Source organism: Dasypus novemcinctus, chromosome 25 (assembly GCF_030445035.2).
Source record: "Dasypus novemcinctus isolate mDasNov1 chromosome 25, mDasNov1.1.hap2, whole genome shotgun sequence".
Lineage (NCBI taxonomy): Eukaryota > Metazoa > Chordata > Mammalia > Cingulata > Dasypodidae > Dasypus > Dasypus novemcinctus.
The window spans coordinates 27,779,826-27,797,941 of NC_080697.1; the positions used below are offsets into that span (position 1 = coordinate 27,779,826).

At 39.2% G+C, this 18,116-nt stretch overlaps 1 non-coding gene across 1 annotated transcript; it reads right to left on the reverse strand.

Annotated features, from left to right (window-relative positions):
* Positions 1 to 14,326: 14,326 nt before the first annotated feature.
* On the reverse strand, positions 14,327 to 14,433 carry LOC111764400 (U6 spliceosomal RNA). The gene has a single exon (XR_002797020.1). It is a non-coding gene; the product is annotated as a U6 spliceosomal RNA (small nuclear RNA).
* Between the last annotated feature and the right edge of the window lie 3,683 nt (positions 14,434 to 18,116).

The following is an 18,116-nucleotide window of genomic DNA, read 5'->3' on the forward strand; positions in this document are numbered from 1 at the left end:
TGGGCTCAGAGGAGGCCAAGGGGCAACTTTCTTCAGTAATAACATATCTGGGTTCATCCCACACCAGTCCGTTTGCTGAGTGCCCAAGTTTGACCCCAAAGAGATCAAAGCAGTGTCCCAGAGTTTCACTGGTGGGGTAGTCAGTGTCAGGTCTGCTCTGGCCCCCAAGATTGATTCCCTGGGTCTGTCTCTAGAAAAGGTTGGTGATGACATGGTCAAAGCAACTGGTGAATGAAAGGGTCTAAGAATTATGGTGAAACTGACCATTCAGAACAGACAGACCCAGACCTTCTGCCCCTGCCTTGATCATCAAAATCCTTGAGGAACCACCCAGAGACAGAAAGAAGCAAACACTAAGTACAGTGGAAATAACACTTTTAATGAGACATCTGGACAGATGTGGAACCAATCTTTAGCTGGAAAACTCTGTGGAACCATTAAGGAGAGTCTGGGGGCTGCCCAGTCTGGGTGCTGCAGTGTGGAAGGCACCATCCTCACAACATCGTAGATGACATCAGCAGGGAGCAGTGGAATGGCCAGTGAGTTAAGAACTACGAAGGAAAATGTTTCAATAAAGGATTATTTGACAATCATGTGGGGAAAAGGAAGCTTGGGCTCATGTCTCTATAATTAGCCTGTAGACTTCATGCCATCACCAGTGCTTTCCCTTCGTGTTTCCACACACCCTTTCAGACTTCTCTGAGGCAGAACTCTATGTTTGTTTTGATCTGGCCTCACCTGAGCACAGAGGGGCATAATTCAGGGCAGGGGTGGCACTGAATGTAGCTTGCCCTGACCAATCCCCCTTCTAGAAAGTGATACTTCCCTGGCAACTGTCTCCCCCAGCATGTCCAGCATGTCACTTTCATCTCAGCAAAATGCTCAGGTGCCTCAGAAGTACCCAAGCTGGGCCAGGGAAATAAGAAGGGCTATGCCTCTAGCTATGTGGGTCCCTCTGCCCAGTGGAAACCAGTTATGTCTCCCAGCTGAGGGGATGTGTGAAAGCTGTGGGGACAGATTTCCCCTCTCACCCCTGAAAGAAAATAAGGACAAATGGATTAGTGGGAAAGTACTTTTCAGGAAATTTCTTCTCAGGAGTCAACAACCTAGGCAAAATGCCTAGGTTAGCACATAAAATGTCCCAGGCTGACAGGTAAGGTTTGCTAGTTGTTCTTTCAGCTCTTAAAGTGGGGTCCACTTCCAGATGTCAATTATCTTTGCTCTCGATGAATCTCTGCTTATCCCTGCAAAAGCATTAACTGATAATTAAGCAGCTAAATAACTACTAAACCAGAGAATTGGCCATTTTGATGCAGGCAGAATAAAGAGGTAAGCCACTTAAGAGTAAGAAAATTGGCTCTGGAACCCAGAGGATTTGGGTTTGTGTTCCAGCTCTGCTATCATTTTATGCAATGTTTCTTTTCTGAGCCTCAGTTGTCTCACCTGTGAGATGGGAATGATCATCTGGCTTATCTTCTGTGGTTGGGATAAGGTTGAAGTGAGATATTTGCATGTAAAGGTGCTTTCCTGTAATCTTGCTGGCTACTGCTCCTTGGGGTTTGATGCTGGGAGTTTTGAAGTTGGGAGGGGAGTTTTGTTTCTCTCTCTCTCTATTGATTAAATGGATAGATAAATAGATAGATAGACCCTCCTCTCATGGTGCTTTTGGGAAGTATGTGTGCCCTCCAGCTTCCAGCCAGTACAGCTCTTCTTAATTAAACAGGAGCCATATACCTAGTGAAAACCTGAAATCCTTTTACCTGAGGGAAATTCTAGACTTTCTCTTAAATCAGAGCAGGTCAGCTGGAAGCTGCACCTCTGAGAAGGCTGGAAGGTGAAACTTTTGATGATTCTCTCTTATGTCGGCCACTGGGCCATGGTGTCATTCTAAAGGCCTGCATTCCTTTTTGCAGGGCTCCCTTCCCATCTGGATAGCCCTAAGTTTCAGGATTCTCTGAAGGTGAGAGCAAAAGTAAAATAATGGCTCTCCTAACTAACTTCTGAGGCTGCTGCTTTAACATGGTGGTGAAGGTGGCAGTAGTGTGCAGGCTTGTGTGCCTAGAGGTGAGAGAGGGCGAGAACCTGAAGCATCATGGGAAAGAAAGGAGGGGAAGGAGAGGATTTGTTATTTTTCATTCAAAAATTTTGTTTGAGGGGAGTGGATGTAGCTCAAGTGGTTGAGCGCCTTCTTCCCATGTATGAGGTCCTGGATTCATTCCTGGGTACCTCCTAAACATTTTTTTGTCTGACAGTTGACCATGTAGTAGGCACCATGGTGGATAAGGAAGATGGAAAAAGAGGAAGGAAAAGGTGTGTGAGGTGTATTGGAGGAGAAAGGAAACAGAGAAGGAAAGGAGAAAAAAAAAAGAGGTGGAAAAGGAAGGTGATTTGATAAAATTTTCCTTTATAGATTCCCAGGCAGCTGGAAAGTAGACAAACCTTCCCCCAGAGAAATCCTGCGGGTGCAGTGTGGGAAACCTCTCATGTTAAGTAATTTTACCTCCCATTTTATTCTCTCCTGAAACAAAAACCTGTATACAAAGCATTTAAAGTCTTAAAAAGAAGAAACAGCCCATTTTAGCTGCAAGCTTAGGCTTGCAGGTAGCCCAGTATTTGACACATAATAGGTACTCAATAAATGTGAGTGGAAGGCCAGGGTGGTTGCCGGGCATCAATCCCTGAGGGAAGCAGAGCCTGAGTCCCAATCATGTTTCATAGTCTTGAACCCAACTCAAGACTGCCTGGGGGAGCAGAGGAGCCTGATGATTTCCACTTTGGTTCCCTCACAGGCCAATCTGGGACTACCCAAGGATAACAAATGCTTCCAGACTCTCAGTGAGGAACTTCTTTCGTGTGTACTCAGGGTCCTGATGGCACAGGACTCTGCAAAAAGGTGGCAGGTAGCACATCCACCTCAATAACTTAACAGCAAAATATCCTTCTCTAAGAAATATGCTGGTCATGTTCTAAGCATTCCTTCTGCCACTCTCAGATCCCCGAATGGGAGCATTGGGAAGTTCACTTCAGTCAACTGAACTTTATTGACCACATCCTGTGTGGCAGGCAAAGTACTAGGTGGCAGAAGTAAAATAATGAATACAATCTATTTCCTACCTTTAAGGAGCTTGCTATCTAGTCAGAAAGACTATAATCACATTTCACAGATGAAAATAGCTGAAGCTTTAAGATTGTGATGTCATTAAAAATATTCCTTTGTTCTTTCTTTCATTCACTCACTCAGAAAACTTTTATTGAGTCCATGTGCTGTGCCAGAGACTGTGCTAGGTACTGTCAGGTGATACAGAGAAGAGTCAGGCACATCTGCCCACAAGGACACCTACACAGACAAGAACACTTTAGGAGTTTGTATTTTGCTCTTGTACTAGAACCTTTTGACTCTCATCTATGTAACTTCAGTTTCATCAGTTAAATGCCACTGAATGGGGTAATGGGAAAACTGACATAAAAATGGAGGCCGCCACCATATCTGCTGGGTCAGATCTCAGGGAATTTCAGGGAGAGGGACAGCTGGGAAATGATAATGAAAAGAAGGTCATAACCAGTTTAAAGGGCTCATACCTACAAGAGAAGGCAGCAATATTATAGCCTAAAGCTTAGGTAATCATTCAACCTGCATCCACAGCATGGACTCGGGGATAGTCAGTTCAAGTCTGGGATCTGCCATTTAATAGCTGTGTGTTTTTGAGGAATTACTCAGTCCCTGAATCTCAGCTTCCTCACCTATAAAATGAGGATGAGTACATATCTCACAAGGTCACCTATAAAATGAGGATGAGTACATATCTCACAATTCATATTGTGAGTATTAACTGAAATACTCTATGTAGCATGACTCAGGAAGCTATTGTCATCCATCATCAACACCATTAACAAAAGTGCTGCTGACAAAAGCACCCATGGGAAAGGAGTAGGAGAAGGTGGCCAAGAATCTAATAAGGGGATGTTTCTGGTCTGGGTAGGCTGGGGAAGAATGAGCTGAGGGAAGTCTCCTCCTTATCTCTTTAGAGATCACAAGTAACTGTGGGAGAAATTCACATCCTGAGCTGGACTTTCTGGGGTCCAGGGTGCACACAGCTAGGAGGGGGTGTGTTCCACCTGACAATGAGTGACTAGGGTCCCAAGGAGCTCCTGCGTGGGTAGAGCCCCTGATAAGGACAGCAGTTTATCAGCCCTGTCTCCACCCAACCCCACCCAGCTCTCCAGAAAGAGATAAGCAAAACTCAGTCACCCTCCCAGGCAGCAGGTACTTTTCTAATATTTTTAAATAATTGTACATATTTTTTTCTACTTCCACAAATAAGAAATGCTTCCATTTGGAAAGTGGAAAAAAGTCGAAATAACATTTTATAAATCGTCCTAAGTCTTTGCACACAAATCAATCACCCTTCTGCATTCCAGACTATTTTTAAGGCATTATTTTTCTGTTTTTAAAAATTACATAGTTTGTAACCAGAATACAACTTTATTCTCCTTTTTCTCAACATTATTTTCATAAGCTCTTTTCTTTGCTAATGCAGACTTTGTTACACAATTTTATGTCTGGCTTTGATCTTGGTAGAATTTGAATTCTTATCTATTAATTCCTACGTGGTTAGACTGTGTATAATTTACACAGCTAACATCATGTTAACATCTTTGTATTAAAGCATATTTTAAACTTGAGTTATTTCATTAAATTAAATCTCCCAAGTGGAATTCATGTAGTTAAAGGGCATGATCATTTGCAAGGCTCTTAATACTTATATTGGATGACTTAAAATGTTTTTCAGATTTTTTTTCTTCCTGTATATGTAATACATACTCGCTGTAAAAATGTTAAAAACATAGAATCTGGGAAAAAGAATGAAAAAAAGATTAATAATCCTACCACCCAAAGATAACCACTTTGACAATTTCTATATTTCCTTTCATACTGTTCTGGGATCATTTTGTATATAAAAATCTTACTTTTTTTCATTTATTTCTTTACATGATTGAGAATCTTTCTAAAATATGATTTTAACTGATGCAAAATGGCTAGGTGCAAGTTTGACAGGGTGGTAGAGTAGGGAGGGTGGGTTGGATGGTCCATGGAACTGAGGGAAGAATTAGGAGAAGGAGCAGGTGAACACTGGGAATTGGCAGGTATGTGGTTGAAACTACAATGTTGGGAAAGCTCTTTTGGCAATAAGACAAGGAAGGGTTACTGGGTTAGGGTGTTGGATGGGGGAGCATTCGGGACAGGGTTCACCTGGGTCAGTCTTCTAGAGGATGTGCGAGTGACCATTTTGTCATAGTGTGTTGTGTCAGTGGGTGGAGACCCACATAATGAACATGAAGAAGTTGGACTCCCATCCTGCAGAGGCCAGATATGTTCTCAAACAGAAGGGAGGGTGTCTCTTGAGAGCATGGGTGGTTCCTAATAGGGGAGGACAGACCACTGTGTCAAGCCCTCAGTGTTGTTGGAAGTAACTATGAATCTTGTCCTTCAAGAAGTAAAGCCTGGTGGTCGCTGTGGGCCCCAAGGGGAGAGGGAGGGAGGAATAGAATACATGGAAGAGGGGTTATTTAGGGGGCAATGAAAGTGTTTTGCATCATCTTGCAATGATAGATATAGGCCACGTTAAGTTTCAAAAAACATTTTTAAGTGTGTGGTCTAAAATGTAAACCATAATGTAAACCATTGACCAAGGTTGGTAGCTGTGTTTCAATATTTGTATATCAGTTGTAACAAATGTACCATCCACATATAAAAAGATTATTAATACTGGAAGGGAGAAAGGAGGGAGGATGTTGGGTATATGAGAGTCCCCTATATTCTGTATGTGACTTCACTGTGACCTAAAACAACTTTGAAGACAAAGAAAAAAGTAAGTCACTGGGGAAGAAATGGGAGGAAATGTCACTATATATAAAGAACAACAGATATTACAGTGAAGAAAGGCAAAACATCAAAAAAATTTTTAAATATTTTTTAATATCCCAATTTTCTTATTTTATTTTATTTTTTCTGAATTATTATGTATGTTATTCCTATGTTTAAACCTATCATTATTATTTCATTTTACTATTAGTTGTATTTGGAAATATACTTGGCTTCATTTTTGAAAAAGTTTTGGATCACAGAAGGGTTACAACTATGGCAGGGGAGGACCTTTGGTGTGGGTTGTCAATGATGGAGGATACATGATGGGAGGAAGTTCACCTGGGCATATGTATAAGGTATATAAATGCGTTCAAATGTTCATGGGGCATTGTCACAGTGGGTCGAGATTCACACAATAACTGAAAGAATACTGAATTCCCACCCTGGGAGCTCTGCTACATTCTCTAATAGAACAGCAACAATCCCCCAATGACTAGTAAAGAAGGATGGTCCATTGATGGGCCCTTGATATTGATGACTATGTTTATGAGCCTTTGCTCTTGAAATTGCAACTTAGGCTAGTGTTGTAGGGTGCCTAAGAGTTATCTTCTGATCGCCTCCATGTTGCTCAAATGTGGCCACTCTCTAAGCCAAACTCAGCATATAAATGCATTACCTTCCCCCTGGAATGGGATATTGTTCCCAGGGATGTGCCTCCCTGGCACCAAGGATTACTACTAAGTACCAGCTGGTGATGCAACTGGAAAAAGACCTTGAATAAAAGGGGGAAAAGGTAAAGACAAATAAGCTTATATGGCTAAGAGATTTCTAAGTGAGTTGGGAGGTCACCCACAGGTAATGCTTATGGACGTTGCAGCAGAATCTCATAGATTGCCAAAGTAGATACTACCCCCAAATTAGTGGGGTTCCTGAAGGCACCAGAGACACCCAGGTCCTATGGTCATGGCAGATAGCTCCAGAGTCTGGTGCCTTGCCAGTGGGCCCTACTTTGGAGTTTGTGCTCCCAAGTGTGACAGAGTTGGACTCAGTTGTGACTTCTCTACACATGCTTCTTCTCTACCTTCTATTTGAACCTATAGTTGACAGTGAATTTGATAGGTGTATGTCCAAGAAATTTGAATCTTTGGGATGTCCATGTGCCAGCTGGGCCCTGAGCCTCAGTGGAGTTGCAACACCTACTCTGTAGTCCATGGGACTCACCCAGGACAACTAACAAGGAGGTGAGGATGGACAACCACCACACCAAGGAACCGAGAAAGTCTATAATTGCAAGCAAGAGAGTCCCATCCATCAGCCACATAGGGTCAAAGACCCAATCTAGAGGTGGAGTGAGCATTACCATCCCAGAATCCTTGGGACTGGGGAATAAAATATGGACTAGAGTGGACTTACTAGTATCCTATTATAGACTTATTGTGATTCTAGCAATGGAAAAAATTATATCATCGATATGGAGATAGTGGCCACTGTAGTTGCTAAAGGCAGGAAGAGGGAAAAAGAAGTGTAATACAGGGGCAGTTTCAGTAGTTGGAATTGTCCTGAATGACATTGCAATAGACAGATACAGGCCATTATATATCCTGCCATAACCTGCAGAATGGAGTGGGAGAGAAAGTAAATTATGATGTAAACTATAATCCGAGCTGTGCGGCAGTGCTCCACAATGTGTTCATCAATTGCAATGAATGTACCACACTAATGAAAGAAGCTGTTAATGTGGGGAAAATTAGGAGGTGGGGAGTGGGGCATATGGAAATCCCTTATTTTTTTAATGTAATTTATATAAACTATCTTTTTAAAAATTAAAAATATATTTAAAAAAACAAACAAAAATGGCCCATTGTGTGTATATAAAATAATTGATCTCCTATTGGTGATCATTGGGGTTCCCTCCCTATGATTTTTCACTATCATAAATGATAGTAGAGCAGATACCAAAATATCACTGATTTCATGATGAGGAGTCAGCTTAGTAGGAAGTCACAGAATTATAGATCTTGAGTACTTAGAAACCCCAAGAGAGTCACATATGCAGCACCCTGCAACTAGATTCCCAAGTATTTATATACACATTTTATAGATGAGGTATGCTGCTCAAAAGAGAATACAAGGGACTTGTGTAAGTCCATAGATTTGATAAATATCAAAGGTCAGAATTGGGACCTCCACACATGATTCAATTTGACTATTTTTTTCTTCTGAAACATTTTTATTTCTCAGTATTTTAAGTGCTAGATGTACACAAGATGATAAAATGATAAAGGGAATCTAAAGAGAATCAATCATTTATTCAATATCAGCCTGATGGAAGATCCCTATTGGTGTGTCACAGGTCTCTATCCTTGACCCTATTCTGTCCAACATTTTTAATCTTGATAATGATAAAGTAGGCATATCTGAAGCTCAGGTAACATGAAACTACTATGCTAAAGGACAAAGAGCCAGATTACAAACTCAATGGACCTAAAGGATGGACCAGAAATCACAAGTTAAATAGGAAGAAATACGAAGCTTTCCTTCCCATCGAAAATAAGAAAGGAACAAGAAACTACACTCAAAAAAGGAGGAAAAGTGTCTTGATAGCATCTCTCTAACAAAGATTTTGAAAATGCAGTTAACTCCCCCCACTTAGTCAACAATGTGTCATAAGGAGATGCTAAGGTGCACACCTCTAATGGGGCACATTTATATTGAACTTATGCAATAAGACTGCCTTGGACACTGCTTCCAACAAGCTGAAGTGATTTTTGGCAGCATTCAGAGACTATAAGGCCCAAAATAAAGGAAGTAATTATGCTCTTCTGCTGCAGGTCTTTCATTCTGGGGTAACTTACCAACTGATGTATGTCAAGAGAAAAGCAATGTGGAAGGTCAAAGGTTTGGGAAACATGTCATTATCTTTCAAAAAAAAATTTATTGAGTACCTATATTATCAATATGAATAATACTGATAAGAAAGACCAAATTTCCAACCCAAAGAATTTTACATTGTGGCGTGAATATAGGGAAAGACGGAAAATACTTCCATTTTTTGGCAATTGTGGAAAATGCTACTATGAACATCAGTGCGCAAATGTTTGTTCCAGTCCCTGTTTTCAATTCTTTTGGGTATATAACTAGTAAATGGGAAAAAAATTAGTAAGATAGTTAGTTATGATAAGTACTTTGCAAGAAAGAAAGGAAATGGAATGGTAGAGAGTTGGATATGATCTTTAGAGAAATTAATTTGAGGCAGAGGAAAATCAAACATTTGTGGTGTCACAGAAACAGAGGAGACTGTTAGAAAAGGAGGGAGAGGATGTTTGTGTTAAGTGCAGCTGAGAAGGCAAGTTAGATGAAAGCAGAGAAGTGACCCCAGAATTTGTCATGATGGAAATCACTTGGGATCACAACAAGAACAAATCTCCCAAAGGAGATTTCATCAAAGAAAAGAGAATTTATTTGTTCGTATAACTGGAAGTTTAGTGGAGCTTCTGGCTTCAGTCTCAATTGAATCCAGAGACTCAAACAGTGTCCTCAGGGTGCTCTCCTCAGTCTCTTTGCTCTACTTTCCTCTTTGGCTACATTCTTAGGCAACTTCTCCCTTCATAGCAGCAAATGAGCTGTCCAACACCTCCAGGTAAACATGGTCCTCTGCGCCTGCCTTTTCCCTTATCTCACCAGAGAAATCTGGGTTCATTAGTGTGGGTACATCTCCAAGTGGTTGAATCTACTGGGTTCAGTTCCATCAGAACCACATATTGGCATGTAGGGAAGTGGTTCCTCAAAGGAAAACTGCCATGTTCTTATTAAGAGAAAGGGGGCTAGATACTGGGCAAGCAAAGCATAGGCTATCCACATCAAGTATATACAGAGCAGCACGGGAATGAGGGTCAGGGTGATAGTGAATCATCACAGAGGTTTGGATTTGGACTGAGGGAAACAAGGATAGGAGGGATGATGGGTGTAGCACTGATAAACTTTTAGGGGAGGTGGGCAATCTTCAAATTAGAGTCCTGCCTTCTTAAATCACTAGTACAGGGCTTTGGGCACAGCCCCATCTAGTGTTATGTCATGGCATAGCAGGGAGAGCCAAGACTCAAGATGGCCTCCCAGTGATTGCTCACTCTAGCTCCAGAGACTGGTGGCCTAGGAAAAGAAAGACAACATTTGAAAAAATGCTTGAATGCAGTGGGGAAGTTTTGGGAGAAAACGTTGTGGAAGATGTGATAGCAGCTCTTGGCAATCTTAAAACTTGACCTTTGGAAGAGGGATGAAACTTAATCCATGTGGCATCAGAGAGCAGAACCAGCATCAGTGAGTGCAAGCTAGAAGAAAGTTTTGGTTCAATAATTGCAACTAGAACTGACTAATGAAGAGGTGGGCTTCCTTCTGAGGTAGTGAGTGCCCTGTCCCTAGTAGTGTTTAAGTGGTGATTTCGATGCCCCTAGTCAGAAATATTATATAAAGGCTCCTGGATTGGTTATGAGATCAAGCCCAAAACTCTTTATTTTAATACTGTTTTTTTCGAGGTATAATTGGCAAACATTTAAAGTATACAATTTGATAAGTTTTGATATATGTATACAGCATTACCACAATGAAGAGAATGGACATAAGTGTCATCCCCAAAAGTTTCCTCATGCCACTTTAATTCTTTTCATAATTTTTTATTAGACAAGTTGTAGATTCATAGAAAAATCATTCAGAAAAGAGTCCCCATACACCCCTCTAACAAACGCAGTTTTACATATTATTAGCACTTTGCATTAGTGCTGTAATTTCATTACAACTCATGAAAAAATACTGTTATAGTTGTACTATGAACTCTTGTCCGTAGTTTTTATGAGCCTTCTCTGTGTTGTACAGCCCTATGCTTTTTTAAAATTTCCCCTTTTAACCACATTCAAATATATAAGTCAGTGGCATTAATTGCATTCACAATGTTGTGCTACCATCACCACCATGCATTACCAAAACTTTTCCTCACCCCAAACAGAATCTATACCAGTTAAGCATTAGGTCCCCGTTCCCTACCCCATCCCAGGCCCCTGGTAAACTGTATTCTAGTTTCTGACATAATGAATTTGCTTACTCTAGTTATTTCATATGAGCGAGATCATACAATCTTTGTCATTTTGAATCTGGTTTATTTCACTAAACATGATGCCTTCAAGGTTCATCCATATTGTTACATGTATCAGCACATCATTCCTTTTTGTGGCTGTGTAATATTCCATTGCATGTATTATACCATATTTTGTTTATCCTCATCGGTTGATGGACACTTAGGTTGCTTCCATCTTTTGGCAATTGTGAAAAATGCCGCTATGAACATTAGTGTGCAAATATCTATTCCAGTCCCTGTTTTCAATTCTTTTGGGTACATAACTACAAATGAGATTATTGGGTCATTACTTTCTGAGGAAACACCACACTGTTTTCCACAATGGCTGCACCATTTTGCATTCCCACTATGTCTCCAACATTTGCTACTTTTCATTTTTTGAATACTAGCCATTCTAGTGGGTGTGACATGGTATCTCATTTCCCTAATGGCTAGTGATGTTGATCATGTTTTCATGTGCTTATTGACCATTTGTGTATCTTCTTTGTAGAAATGTCTATTCAAGTCTTTTGCCCAGTTCTTTTAAAAAGATTGACTTATTTACTTTTTATTTATTTCTCTCCCCTTCCCCCCCACCCAGTTGTCTGCTCCCTGTGTCCATTCGCTGTGTGTTCTTCTGTGTCTGTGGCACCGGGAATCCGTGTCTCTTTTTACTGCGTCATCTTGCTGCGCCAGCTCTCCATGTGTGCGGCTACCACTCCTGGGCAGGCTGAACTTTCTTTCTCGTGCTGGGCGGCTCTCCTTACGGGGAGCACTCCTTGTGCGTGGGACTCCCCTATGCGGGGGACACCCCTGCATGGCACAGCACTCCCTGCGCTCATCAGCAGTGGGCCAGCTCCACACGGGTCAAGGAGGTCCTGGGTTTGAACTGTGGACCTTCCATGTGGTAGGTGGACACTCTATCCATTGAGCCAAGTATTCTCGTGATGTAGGATTTCTTTATATATTCAAAATATTAAATCCTTATCAATATGTGGTTAACAAATATTTTCTCCCATTCAGTAGATTGTCTTTTATTTCCATTATAAAATCCTTTGATGCACACAAATTCTTAATTCTGATGTTGTCCCATTTATCTGTTTTTGTTGTTGTTGTTGCTTGTACTTTTAGTGTAAAGTCTAAGAAGTCACTGTTAACGCAAGGTCCTGAAATACTTCCATATGTTTTCTTCTAGGGCTTTGGTTTGATATTTACCTCTCTGATCTATTTTGAGTTAATATTTGTATATGGTGTTAGGTAGGGGTGTACCTTCATTCTTGTGCACATGGATATCCAATTTTCTCAGCACCATTTGTTGTGGTGACTATTCTTTCCCCATTGAGTGGACTTGGTACTCTTGTCAAGAATCAATTGTCCATACATGTGAGGGTTTATTTCTGAGCTCTCAATTTGTGTCTTTGGTATACATATCTTTCCTTGTGACAGTACCAGGCTGTTTTGATTACTGTAGCTTTATAATATGATTTAAAGTGGGAAAGTGTGAATCCTCTAATGTTGCTTTTTCTTTTCAAGATGGTTTTGGACTTCAGGGTGCAATACCCTTCCATATAAATTTGATTATTGGCTTTTCCGCTTCTGCAAAGAAGGCTGTTGGAATTTTGATTGGGATTGCATTGAATCTGTATATCATTTTGGGTAAAATTGGCATCTTAATAAGAGTTAGTCTTCCAATCCATGAATATAGAATGTACTTCCATTTATTTAGGTCTTTGATTTCTTTTACCAATTTTAATGTAGTTTTCTCTGTACTCATTCTTTATATATCACATTCTTGGTTAAATTTGTTCTTAGAAATTTGATTTTTTGTTGTTGTTGCTAAAGTAAATGGAATTTTTTTTAATCTCCACTTCAGATCATTCTAATATGTAGAAATACTACTGATTTTTGCATATTGACCTTGTACCCTGCCACTACACTGAATTCATTTATTAGCTCTAGGAGTTCTATTGTGGATTTTTCAGGATTTTCTATATATAGAATCATTTCATCTTTAAAGTTTAACTTCCTCTTTTCCAATTTGGGTGCCTTTTATTTCTTTCTTTTTCTTGCCCAATTTCTATGTCAAGAACTTCCAGTACAATGTTGAATAACAGTGGTGACAGAGGGTATTCTTGTCTTGTTCCTGATTTTATAGGGAAAGCTTTCAGTCTTACTGTTGGACATGATGTTAGCTGTGGATTTTTCATATATGCCCTTTATATTCTTGAGGAAGTTTCCTTTCCATTTCTAGTTTTCTGAATGTTTTCCTTAAGAAAGGATGCTGGAATTGGTGCCACATCAATTGAGATGATCATGTAATTTTTCCTGTCTTTCTACTAATATGAGGTATTACATCAACCAATTTTCTTATGTTGAACCACCCTCATATACCTGGGATAAATCCCACTTGATCATGGTATAAAATTCTTTAAATGTGCTGTGGGATTTGGTTTGCTAGTATTTTGTTGAGGATTTTTGTGTCCATAATCATAAGGGATATTGGTCTGTAATTTTCTTTTCTTGTGATATATTTATGTGGCTTTCATATTAGGGTGATAGCCTCATAGAATGACTTAAGAAGTTTTCTCTCCTTTTCACTTTTTTGGGAAGAGTTTGACCAGGATTGGTATTATTTCTAATTAGAATGCTTAATGAAGACATCTGGTCCAGGATTTTCTTTGTCAGGAGGATTTTTATGGTTAATTCAACCTCTTTACTTATTATTGGTCTGTTAAGATCTTCTATTGATTCTTCTTTTTTTAGGAGGTGTCAGAGATTGAACCCAGGACCTCATAACATGAGAAACAGGTGCACAACCACTACGCTACATCTGCTCCCCAATGAGAGTTTGTTTGTTTGTGTTAATTTTTAGGAGGTACTAGGGATGAAACCTGGGATCTCCTACATGGAAAGCAGGCATTCAACCACATGAAGAACATCTGCTCCCCTATTTATTCTTGAGTCAATGTAGGTAGTATGTTTGAGGGAATTGTCCATTTCATCCAGTTTATCTAATTTGTTGGGGGTACAATTGTTTATAATATCCTCTTATAATCTTTTTATTTCTGTAGGGTTGGTACTCATGTCTTCCCTTTCAATTCTGATTTTAGTTATTTGCATCCTCTCTATTTTTTAAAAATCGGCCTAGCTAAAGATATGACAATTTTATTGATCTTTTCAACGAACTAACTTTTGGTTTCCTTGAGTCTCTCTCTCTTTTTTTTTTTTTTTGTTTTTGTTTTTGTTTTTAAATATTTATTTATTATTATTATTTTTTAATTACATTAAAAAAAATATATGAGGTCCCATTCAACCCCACCGCCCCCGCCCCCCACTCCCCCCACAGCAACACTAAAAATATGGAACGCTTCACGAATTTGCATGTCATCCTTGCGCAGGGGCCATGCTAATCTTCTCTGTATCGTTCCAATTTTAGTATATGTGCTGCCGAAGCGAGCACTCTCTCTCTTTTTTAATTCTCTATTTCATTTATCACTGCTCTAATCTTTAATTTATCTACTTATTTCTCCCCACCCCGTTGTGTTTGCACTTGCTGTGTCTATTTGTTGTATGCTTATCTTCCTTTTTTTAGGAGGTACCAGCAACTGAACCCGGGACCTCCCAAGAGGGAGGGAGGTATGTAATTGCTTGAGCAATTATTTCCTTCCTTTTGTTCACTTTGGATTTAGTTTGCTCTTCTTTTACTAAATACACCTTTGTAAGGTTTGGTTCCTGATTTGAGATCTTTTTCTTTTTCAATGTAAATATTGAGAGCTGTAAATTTCCCTCTTACCATTGCCTTTGCTGCACCCATAAATTCTGGTATGTATTTTCATTTTCATTTGCCCCAAGATATTTCCTGCATTCCCTTGTAATTTCTTCTTTGACCCATTAGTTATTTAATGAAGTATTATTTAATTTCCACATATTTGTGAATTTTCCGTTTTTCCCTTTAGTATTGATTTCTAGCTACTTTCTGTTGTGGTTGAAGAAGATACATTGTATGATTTCAGTATTTTGAAATTTACTGATACTTCTTTTGTGACTTGACATGTAGTCTATCCTGGAGAATGACCCGGAGAATGTACACTAGAGGAGAATGTATATTCTGTTCCTGTTGGTGAACTGTTCTATATAAGTCTATTAGGTCTAGTTGGTTTAGAGTATTGTTCAAGTCTATGTCCTTATCGATTTCTGTCTAGATGTTCTTTCCATTTTGAAAGTAGTATATTGAAGTCTCCTATTATTAATATAGAACTGTTTATTTTCCCATTTAAATCTGTCAATGTTTACTTCAGGTATTTTGGGTCTCTGCCATTAGGTGAATAAATATCTATAATTGTTGTATCTTCTTATTGAATTGATCTCTTTATCAGTATACATTGACTTTCTTTGTCCCTTCTAATAGTTTGTGACTAAGAGTCTATTTTATGTATTATTAATATAGCTACCATTGCTCTCTTTTGGTTATTATTTGCATGGTATATTTTTTTCCATCCTTTCACTTTAAACTCACCTGTATCTTTGTATGTAAGGTGAAAATCTTATAAAGAGAAATTGGTTGAGTCATGCTTTTTTATCCTTTCTGACTTTCAATTGGAGAGTTTAATAACCCATTTACATTTAAAGTAACAACTGATGGAAAGCAAATGTGGCTCAAGTGATTGAGCTTCACTCTATCACAAGGGAGGCTCTGGGTTTGGTTCCTGGTGCCTCCTAAAGAAGACAAGCAAGACAGCAAGCTGATGCAACAGGGCAGATGTGGTGAGCTGATGTAACAAAATGATGCAACAAGAGACATGAGGAAAACATAATGAGAGACACAAAAGCAGGGAGTGGAGGTGGCTCAAGCAATTAGGTGCCTCCTTCTACTTGGGAGGTCTCACGTTCAGTTCCCACTACCTCATTAAAAGACGATCAGTACACAACAGATACAGCAAAATGCAAAACAATGAGGGGGTGGGGAGAAATAAATAAAATGAATCTTATTTTTAAAAATGAAGCAACTACTGATAACACAGGACATTATTCTTTTCTTTTGCTACGTGGCCTTTATAAGTCATAACTTTTTGTCCTTCAACTCTTCTATTAATGCCTGCTTTCATATTTATTAGATTTTTTGGTAACATATCATTTTGAGTTCCTTCTCATTTCCTTCTATAAATATATTTAGGTATTTTCCTCTTGTTTACCATGGGACATAAATTTAACATCCTAAATCTATAACAATAACATTTGAATTGATCCCAACTTACCATCAATAGCATACATGTAGACTTTTTCTCTACCAGTCTGCCTCCCAAACTTCTTGTACTTTTTACAAATTGTATCTTTATATATTGCATGTCTGAAACCACATATTTTCATTACTTTTATGCATTTACACTTTAGAACATGTATGATGTTACATACAAAAAAATACAACACAATAGTACTGGCATTTATAATTACCCACATTGTTACTTTTACTGAAGGTCTTCATTTCTTCACGCAGCTTCAGTTCAGCATCTAGTGTTCTTTCCTTTCTCTTTAGCACTGCTTGTAGAACATGTCTAATGGTGATGAAATCTCTCAGCTTCTCTTTCTCTGGGAATGTCTTCATCTCTCCCTATATTTTGAAAGACAGTCTCACCAGATTTAAAAATTTTGTAGGCAATTGTTTTTTTTCTGCAGTTTAAATATTTTGTCCCACTGCCTTTTGTCTCCAAGTTTTCTGATGAGAAATCAGCATTTGATCTTACTGGGACACCCTTATATATAACACTTTGCTTTTCTCTTGAAATTTTCAGAACTCCCTCCTGGTCTTTGCCAGCAACAGTTTGACTAGTGTATGTCTGGACATGGTTATCTTTGAGTTTATCCTGTTTGGGGTTTGTTGAGCTCTTGATGTGCATATTCATTTCGTTTGTTAAATTTGGAAGTTCTCTTTCATTATTTGTTTGAATATTCCTTCTGCCCCTTTCTCTCATTCTTCTCCTTCTGGGACTCCCATAATACAAATGTTGGTACAATTGATGGTGTCCCATGCTTCTCTTAGCCTCTGTTCACTTTTTTCATTTGTTTCAATTTCTTCTCAGCCTGAATCATTTCAATTTCTTGTCTTCAAGTTCACTAATTCTTACTTCTCCTACCTCCAATCACCTATTGAAACCCTTTAGAGGAATTTTTCATTTCAGTTATTGCCACCTTCAGCTCCACTAATTCTCTTTGCTTCATTTTAAGCTCAATTTTTTGCTCAATTCTTTATTGAGATTCTCATATTGTTCATTCTTTGTTTTCATAATATCCTTTATTTGTTTCTCTGTGTTTACCTTTATCTCTTTGAGCATACTAAGGATCATTTTTAAAAATCTTTTTCTATGATGTCCAAAGTCTGGTTTTCCTTATTGATTGTTTCTGGATTTTTGTCTTGTTCTTTTGGATGTGCCATCATTTCCTGTTTGTCTTGCAAGCTTTTGTTGCACACTGTACATTTTAATATTTTCAAGTTTTAGTCTATGAGCAGTCTGTTCCTTAAGTTTGTGTCTAGTTAATGATATGACAGAGATTCCTTGAGTGACAGGAGTTAAAAACAAGTAAATCAAGGCAAAAAACACCCTTCACAGTCTACAGATTGGCTCTACGTTGGCTGGTGCTGTCCTTCTGAGTTTAACCCTCCTCACAAGAAGATCAGCCCAATTCAAAAGTGGCATGCAGGGTCCTCTCCTTTTCTGAGTCTGAGACTTGTCCTGGGCATGTACTCATGGCCTTAGGAATGCCTCCATTTATAGGAATCTGTGAGTAATCCTTTGTCCAGGCCACTGCGACTTAGTTGTTTTTATGCTGCTTTAGCTTTCTGCAAACTGCTTCTGCCTGCCGGGCTTATTCTGAGAGGGCAAGGCAGAGATGAGTTTCCTGGCTCTGTCTTTCAGCAGCCACTTTACAGATTAGCACTAACATACTGGTACCCCCATATGCACACGAGGGTTATTCTACTCCCTCTGGAACAGGACCAGGGAGCTACAATGGAATCCCAGACTGGCTCCACTCCATTCCTGGGGAGAGATGGCAGAGGGGCCAGTAAGTGTGTCAGAGTCTCTCCTACCACTTTTATAGCTATAATTTCTTGATTCAGCACTCATCCAGTACTGCAACCCTTTAATG